Source organism: Notolabrus celidotus, chromosome 7, assembly GCF_009762535.1.
Source record: "Notolabrus celidotus isolate fNotCel1 chromosome 7, fNotCel1.pri, whole genome shotgun sequence".
NCBI classification, from domain to species: Eukaryota; Metazoa; Chordata; class Actinopteri; order Labriformes; family Labridae; genus Notolabrus; species Notolabrus celidotus.
The window spans coordinates 8,596,080-8,604,439 of NC_048278.1; positions in this window are offsets into that span (position 1 = coordinate 8,596,080).

The following is an 8,360-nucleotide window of genomic DNA, read 5'->3' on the forward strand; positions in this document are numbered from 1 at the left end:
TTGCTGTGTCTGATGTATGTTGGGTGTATCTATTGTTTTTCTGTTTTTATTTATTCTATTTGGAAACTTTTTTTTTTTTTTAATTCTCCATGTAAAGCACATGGAACTTACATGTAATGAAATGTGCTTTATAAATAAAATTGCTATTGCTATTGCTTTTGCTTTTGCTCTGGTTGATATTCAATTTTCTGTTTTCATTGAGGTTTACTTTTTTAGTGCTAAGCACTTTGTCAATTAGTTTTTCATGGATTGCCCTGTGCTGTTTATTGGTTTGACGTAAAAAGGGGGCTGACACGCTGCAAACAAAATCTACCTATGGGTACGAATAAAGTAACTTTGATCCTATGAACATTGTATCTGTCATTTCAATGTAGCGGCCTTTCCATGCTCTGCCTGCCATGCTTTACTCTAGGAATATCAGCCAACAAGTCAGTAGTCCTGCTGCAGGAAGCAGTTAGCCAAAACCCGTTTCTGTACGCTGCATTGTCTACAGTCCAGTTAGCAACTTGAGAAGTGACCATCTGCTCAAAAGTGAAGCGATATTCACCCCACATAATATGTCTGCAAATCAAATGCCATAGTCTGTCAGCCTCAGTGTCACTGTAAATAGTAAGTCACACAGAGGCTCCACTCTAGCTCACATCAGCAGATGAACCAAAACATGAAATTATATTCTTGTGATTTGCATACAATTTCAAGTTTTTCAAAATGGCAGCAGCATGATGCATTTGAATACAAAGTAGAAAGTCAAGCTCTGTCAGGTCTGTCCTTGACAGGAGCAGAACAAAAACTATTGTTAGTTGAATGGAGGGAAGTTTGATAATTTTAGATGCTTTTCAAAATCTTGTGAAATCCAAATGCTGATTTGCTTTCAAGACACAGAAACAAGCAGGTTTGTAGCTCAAGTCGAAATGTTTGGTCTAAAAGTTGCACTTTCATGCAGATATCTGGTTAGAGAAAAATATATTGCTATCATATTACCAGGTTGTCATTTTGGGGGGTTGTGTTCCACCTGCTTTTTCTCTTCATATTGACAGATTTTCCTGCATACAACAATGCCTGCTGATGCTAAAAACTGAAATCAGAACACTTTTTGTACTACAACCTAGACCACCAAGTATGGTTTCTGCATTTATAGATAATCTGTCAATAAAGACGATACTACATGGTGAAGAAATTAAATAGTTGATATAATCCTCCTGCTTACTGTTTAAAAAAATGAAAGAATCCTTGGTCTTTTATTAAAAATGTGATCCTTTCTAAATTCTAGCGCAGCACTCTGGGAATTGGAGGCCCAGTCTATTCCACATGGAATATCGTTTTGGCACTGCACACACACACACACACACACACACACACACTTGCCCAGAGTATTCATATCCTCTTTCAACCAGTGTGATGGAGGAGGTGAGAGAAACATTTGTCAGTCATAAATTGAACTCCCTCAACTCTTCTTAATAACCACATCTGTAGCCCCCCCTCGTCCTGAACATATATTATTGTGCTGATGGTTATATGTTAAGCCAAGAGACACTGGCATGTGACTGGCATGAGATCAATGGAGAAAACTGGCTGAGTGACTGGAATGGGGAATGAACAGAGGGAAAAAATACAGTGCATGATAGAGCATGTGATGAGCCAGCAACAGTCTGGGCATGTGACAAAGATGATACACGAACTACTGAAAGTGACATTTGAGCAACCCACTCTTGGTTCAGCTGCTTGGTTGTTGCCAATGGAAATCATGAATCTGAATGGGTCATTTTATCATCCTGAATTCCCCAAATGTGGTGATGACTTTTTGAAATTAATCTAAAAACCGAATTACAAGTTTGAATGAAAAAAATTGCCACATCTTTATGAATCCTGGAGTTTTAATTTATACAGTAAGGCTGTCTGTCGGGAAGAATCTGGCATTGGGATGCATGACATGATAAATGATGACATGCTTTGCAAAAACAAGGAAGTAGCCTATATTGAAGTTTTGAAAGGAGAACTTTGAGTGTACATACAACATAGCACAATGTGTGTTAAATTTTAGTTAAAAGGGTCTACTTTTCATGCACCTAAAGCATTCATATGCAGACTAATGCATTTATATTTGTTGCAATCTGAACCAAGGAGTTAGCATTAAGAAATGCAAAAATCTTTGTATTTTAACTATAAATTTAATAAGAAAAACAATGTTTTCGAGGATCAATATAGTGTCACATTATAAGTCAAGTGTACATGAGGGTTATAAAATCAACTCATAGATCTAAAGAAAGAATTAAGTAAATTGCCTTGCACCCCACATATACACACACTCAAACACAAATGAAAAAACACACATACACACACACTTACACACACTCACACACACCACACAAATAGCCTGTACGGATGCTAGCAACCTGTCATTACGATGATAAGCCAGGAAGGGAAGCCTGATTAACTGGCAGTGAGGCGTAAGAGAAAACAAGGTGACAAAATGAGGTGCAGGGGTGCAGAAATTACTAGCATTTGTGTTTGTTTGTGTTAGAACCAGGGAAGACATACAGATGGAGTGAGCCAGAGAGGGTTAGTCACAGTGAGCTGAAAGATGGATTGTATCTGAAGAGGGAGTCATTTGATAACAGAGACCTTTCTTCTCATCTCCAGAAAGCAAACAGATATTCAAAGTTCTAATTGTTTTATGGACAAAATAAGAAATCAACGAAAGCTAAAAAAAAACAAAAAAACAAAATGAGCCAGCTATTTTTGCATGTAGAGCTTATTTTGAATCAAAAGATGAATATCAGTAAAATTGTCTCAATCAGTATGTTTGTAACCGGGGTTGGGGTGAATATTTGATTCTTTGAAAAGCTGTTTGGCTGCAGTCAACAAACCAAATCACTAGTGTGAACATCTATCATAATAATAATAACTGAATATTCAAATTTGAGATTTGGATTCAATTGTTTTGCAGTTCAGGATATCATGTCAACAGATTTTTAAACTATTGTGGCAAGAAAGATTGGCCAATGGAGGCGTAATCAAGCAGCAACCTTTTGTGTTTACCCCTTAAAAGACACAACAATGTATCAAGACCCAGTGACTATGATTGCTTTTTATTGACTGAATTGAATTATTTTTCTTCGTTTTTTTGTCATCTTGAACCTGCTGACTTATTTGCCTGGCTGCCTGTTAGCTGCTAATGGCTTGCTTACCTGCCAGTATACTTGCTTGTGATGATCCCTAACGGAAAACAAATATTTGAATAGCACCAGTCTGCTTTTTTTGGTCTGCATTTCAGTCCTTCATTGCTGCCTGTGCTCCTAACCCTCTCACCAATACTCTGTGTAATATTGTAATGTGCTTGTTATTTAAGGAAGGAAGAGGATATGGATAGAACAGAATGTAATTGAATGGATGCTATGTGGTCATCTGCTTCTGCAATGAGTGTGCACTGCTGGCCTGTCTTAACCTGAATGTCAAAGGTTGAACTTTATTAGCAACTTGCCACTGGGACAGAACATTTATTCATGTGCTGATGAGCTATGGTAATAACTTAATGTCAGTTGGGACTCAGCTTGGGTTTCTCGCTGTTCGTGCCTCTTACACAAGCAGACTCACTCACACCAGCTAGCTTGACCATTGCAATGTAGTGCTGTAATCTGAGCTATATGAAATGGTCTCACATGTGCTTTTTGTTTGATAGTGTTTCAAGCTGAGCTTGTCTCTGTTTCTTAGTACTTCAACAGTCTGTCTATTCTCGAAAAAGTACACTGGGGTAGGAGTAAATTTGTCAATTTCAGAAAAATTCCAGGAGTGATTAGAAGTTATTCGGTGAATTTGGGCTCCAGAATTCATCCCATGTTGCTGCTAATACTTGGACAGATCAAGCTATGTTCAGAATGGACCACATGCTGTGGATTATCCTGCATGTTCACTCCACTTGATACTTGTTTCTACACCCAGACAACATTCCAATGCTGAGTCAAATGAATGACTTAATTAGATCATCTGGATCAAATGTTGGCTTGGATAGCATAACATTCTGTCAGGAAAGACCTACTAGAACACCAGTCAGGGACTCACTGAAAGCAGAAGAGGACATGCAGGATGAAAGGAAAGAAGAAAGGAGCCCTTTAAATCAATTTCATCAACTCATGAAGTCCCGATTTGAGCAATTTTTGTGTGAATCTCATTTAACTCTTGAGTGACTTTTGGAACAAGCCATTCAGAGCACCCTGCAGTCTCTGCAGCATTGTCTGGCGCTAGAGGGGCCAGAAGCTAATGTTGTTGGGGGGCCTTGGCATGGTAAAGTTTGGGAACCCCTGGTCTAGCACATTAGCAGGGTAGAGGAGAAACAAAGAGAAGAAATGTAACAAACACAAGAGTCATTCTTTTACATATCTTGGGGTCTTAAAGACTTGATAATTACAAAAGTTTTAGAATTAATTCAGATTATCACTTCAGCTGTGAACCAATGAAAGAAGCTGTAATGACTATAATATCTATGGAGCAAATGTACCCTGTCAAGGTACATCTTATTTTTTTTTGCCAGTGACAGGCCCAGGTTTAAAAGTTTAGCCATTACAGCACATTTCTGCCAGTACAGCTTCAAAACTAGACGCATGGTTCAGTCATCAAGACTTGAAAACATTTACTGAAAGGGCCCAGGTTTATAAAGACCAGGATTGTATTGTAATTTACTGGGCCAGGTGGTTGGCTGTGTATTTAATTCATGGCTCAAATGAGCACCAAATACCAAAACAGTGACCATCCAAATACTTCCTCTGTTCACCTCTGAAGGTCAAGTTGTGTCAAAGACTCTTCATAACTTGTCTAATTGTGTCTTTAAGATTTATGGACTTTTTAACTGCTGTCACTTCTCTGGACTGCCAAGGCCATGAGGTCATCCAAACAGCAATGCAGAAAGGGGGGGGGGGGGGGGGGGGGGTGGTGAAGAAACTGGTATGTGCGTGTTGGTGTTCCTGGCCGTCACAGTGAGCCAGTTCAAGTTTTATGGTCCTGCTTTTTGTATCAGTAACATGAGTTCAAATGAAGTGTGGTTGCTTCAGGAGGAAAAATCAACAAATACATCTAGGTTTGAAAGTTAGATGTAGTTTTAAGTTTTGGCTCTGGAGAAATGCTGACCATTAAAAGGGCAAAACACAGCTGTAAACTGTAACTCATACTGTAAAAATGGATCCCTGCCCTGCATTCGAGAGCAACGAAGCATGTAGCTCAGACAGATTCAGGGTCAAGGGCACTATTACAGTTCAGAGAAGGCAAAGTTAGCGTATGAGTGTCTTGTATTCTCTACGGAAGCTGTAATGCCAATGTATGTTTGAAACTGGACTTGTCTTCACCATATTTAAAGAAATCTAAAATAATTAATATGGTGCTGAATGTGGCTGGAAGGTTTCTAAAGGGTGACATATTATGCAAAATCGACGTTTTAATGGTTCCCTACCTGAAACTTGTTTCCCTGGCATGTCTACAAACCCCCCCGAAAATGAAAAGAATCCATTCTGCCCCTGTTCTGATTTCTCCACCTTTCTGTAAATGTGTGCTGAAACGAGCCGTTTCAGTTTTCAGTGTTTTTCATACGTCAACTTGGGCACCACTTCATGTTAGATGGCTGACTCAAGTTGCCCGTTTACTACATCTGGAATGTAAGTTACTTGTTACAGCTCAATCGAAAAGCTGGTTATACAGGTGTTAAAACAAATGGAGCCTCATAACTTCATATTGTCCAAAAAATAAATGGTTAAGTTATTGGACATTAGTTAAGTTGGCTAGTTTTTGGTACAGCTTTCAAGGATACTAGGTGGCAGAAGAGGTGCTTAGTAACAAGAGGATAAGGGTGGGAACGATTAGCAGAGTAGGTCCAGGAAATCATCTTTAGACCAGATCATCTCATTTCAGGTCAGGCTTAATGGTCTATCCAGGCTACAAAAGGAAGGGTCCTACCAAGGCTGGATTCTCTGAGATGTGCTACCCTCGAATTAGGACACAGCCATTGTTTCTATCCACCTTTGTTGAGAGCTAATAGTGCACAGTAGTGATCAGATGGATGTTAGGAGCTGGTACCGACAGATGCTAGCTACCAGCCTGTCTGGCCAACACTCAGTTCATTTAGTTGAAATTGTTAACATGCTAATCACTGGTCTTTGAAGCTCAAGCAAGTGTCTAGCTTGGAGTGTAGCTGATCCAACATGTTCTTCGGCTCAGAATGCTAGGAACCACCATCAGATAAGACGTCACGCCTAGCCATGTATGATTCTAGTGGGTTCCTTCGGCCAGCTAATTACCAGCCTCCAGAGATAATGATGAGCCCAGCAAATAGCCAATTCACTGTGTTGCTAGTCTCAGCCTGCGATTAACAAGCCTCTCTGCCAATTGCACAATTTGGTAGGAAGCTGATCTAATGCGCTGCTTGCCTGGGCATACTCATACTTGAAGATGCACCAGCCAACATTTGCCAGATTAAGCGTTTGACTTGCCTCAGTGTGCTAGTTACATGCTCACAAAGCTAGTAGGTAGCCAAACAAGTAGCAGGGCCAATTTGTTTTTAACCCTGATATACCAATTATCAATCACTAATCATAAGACAATAGGAAGCCAAGTTGGTTGCCAGCTTCTTGAGCAAAGTAACCAGCCACAGATCTTAATGACAAGCCAAGCTGTCGGTTTCTAGCAATTTGTACTACTCAGCTGACTCAGATGCATGCTAGCAAAGCAAATGCCTGATCTAGTACTGTAGGTAGCCAGACCTGGCTGACTTTAGTTAAGGATAAAGAGGATCAACTGAGGAATGTGAAAACAGAACTGCAGTAATCTAGACTGACAAAATTAAAGTGTGAACTATTAGCTTAAGATGTGTCAAAATACTTTTCAATTCATAACATTGTGCACAGTACGGCTCTCAATGTACTTTCCCTTCCCGTGTGTTAGGTGAGACGCATGCTGTATCCTTTGTCTCATGACCAACGTCTGAGGACAGGCCTGAGTTGCTGCATATCATAAGGCTGGCCATGATTTGTGGTGACATAATCACAAGGACCCCTCCACTCTCTTATAGATACTTGAAATGCTGCTCTTGCTCTTCTGCAATCTGTGATTGTTTTAACCTGACACATGTATGCATGTGATTGGGTGTGTAGCAGTGGCATGCATTTTGTTTGCACATGTCCCACATTAGTTCAATGAAATAAATGAACAGTGAATTAGATCATGTCAACAGTTACCAGGCATCTTCAGTCTGATTAATTGTGCATGTGATCACAGCTAATGTCATAGTCCCAAGTTGTTTTTAGACATAGGTGAGCTAGGCGATCATCCAGATGGAGTGGCGCCAAGGATGAGGAATAGTGCAAGACTAGACAGCATCATGGCAGGGAGCCAGGGGAAAGTGTTAGACTATACATCATGCTTCCCCCCTCATGACTCAAATACACTGAAAGAGAGAGACGGTGCATGCACATGTACATTTGTATCTTAATTTATCACAAGATTTTGACAATACATGACATTATAAGTTACAAAGCACAGTAAATAACAGATACTTAAAGACTTTAACTCCAGTATATTAGAATAGCTGATTTTTACTTCTAGCAAAATCCTTTCCTGGTTTGATATTTTTTCTTCAACACTATAGCTGCATTTCAACTCCACTGTCTAATTTAAACCTCACAGCTTCTTGATAAGTGGTAAATGTTTTAATGCTGCTGACAACCAGTATTAAAGGGTATCCCTGTCTGTGTGTGTGAAGGAGAGGATAAAATGTATAAGCACGATGACAAGCAGATGCTCATGGGATAAGCTTTGGGATTACATCTGTCCGCACCAAATAAGAGATGATTCCTCTTTTATGACCACATGTAAATGATACTGTGAATATATAAACTTCAGCTTATCACTATCATGTGTTTTGTGTATCACATAGTATCTTCTAGAAGGGCTTTTAACCCTTTACTGCTTGCAGAACCACTTGAAGATCTATGATGGGAAATGGCAATAACACAGATCAAGACTATTGATCATGCTGTTGTATTATCATCCTGTTCTGATCCAAGTTTTAATTGGTACAAACAATGGAAAGATGAAAAATTATTAGGATCACAATAACTCAAATTTATTTTTGAGAAACAGGAGCTCTGTTCATAATTTAACATAGAGTGGTCTAGACAGCCTATGTTTGTAAAAGCATCTTAAGATAATGTTTGTTGTGATTTGGCGCTAAACAAATAAAGATTGATTGATTGATTGATTGATTGATTGATTGATTGATTGATTGATTGATTGATTGATTGATTGATTGATTGATTGATTGATTGATTGATTGCAACAGATGGAGAAAATCCAGAAATATCAGGCCATGTTTTAAGGTT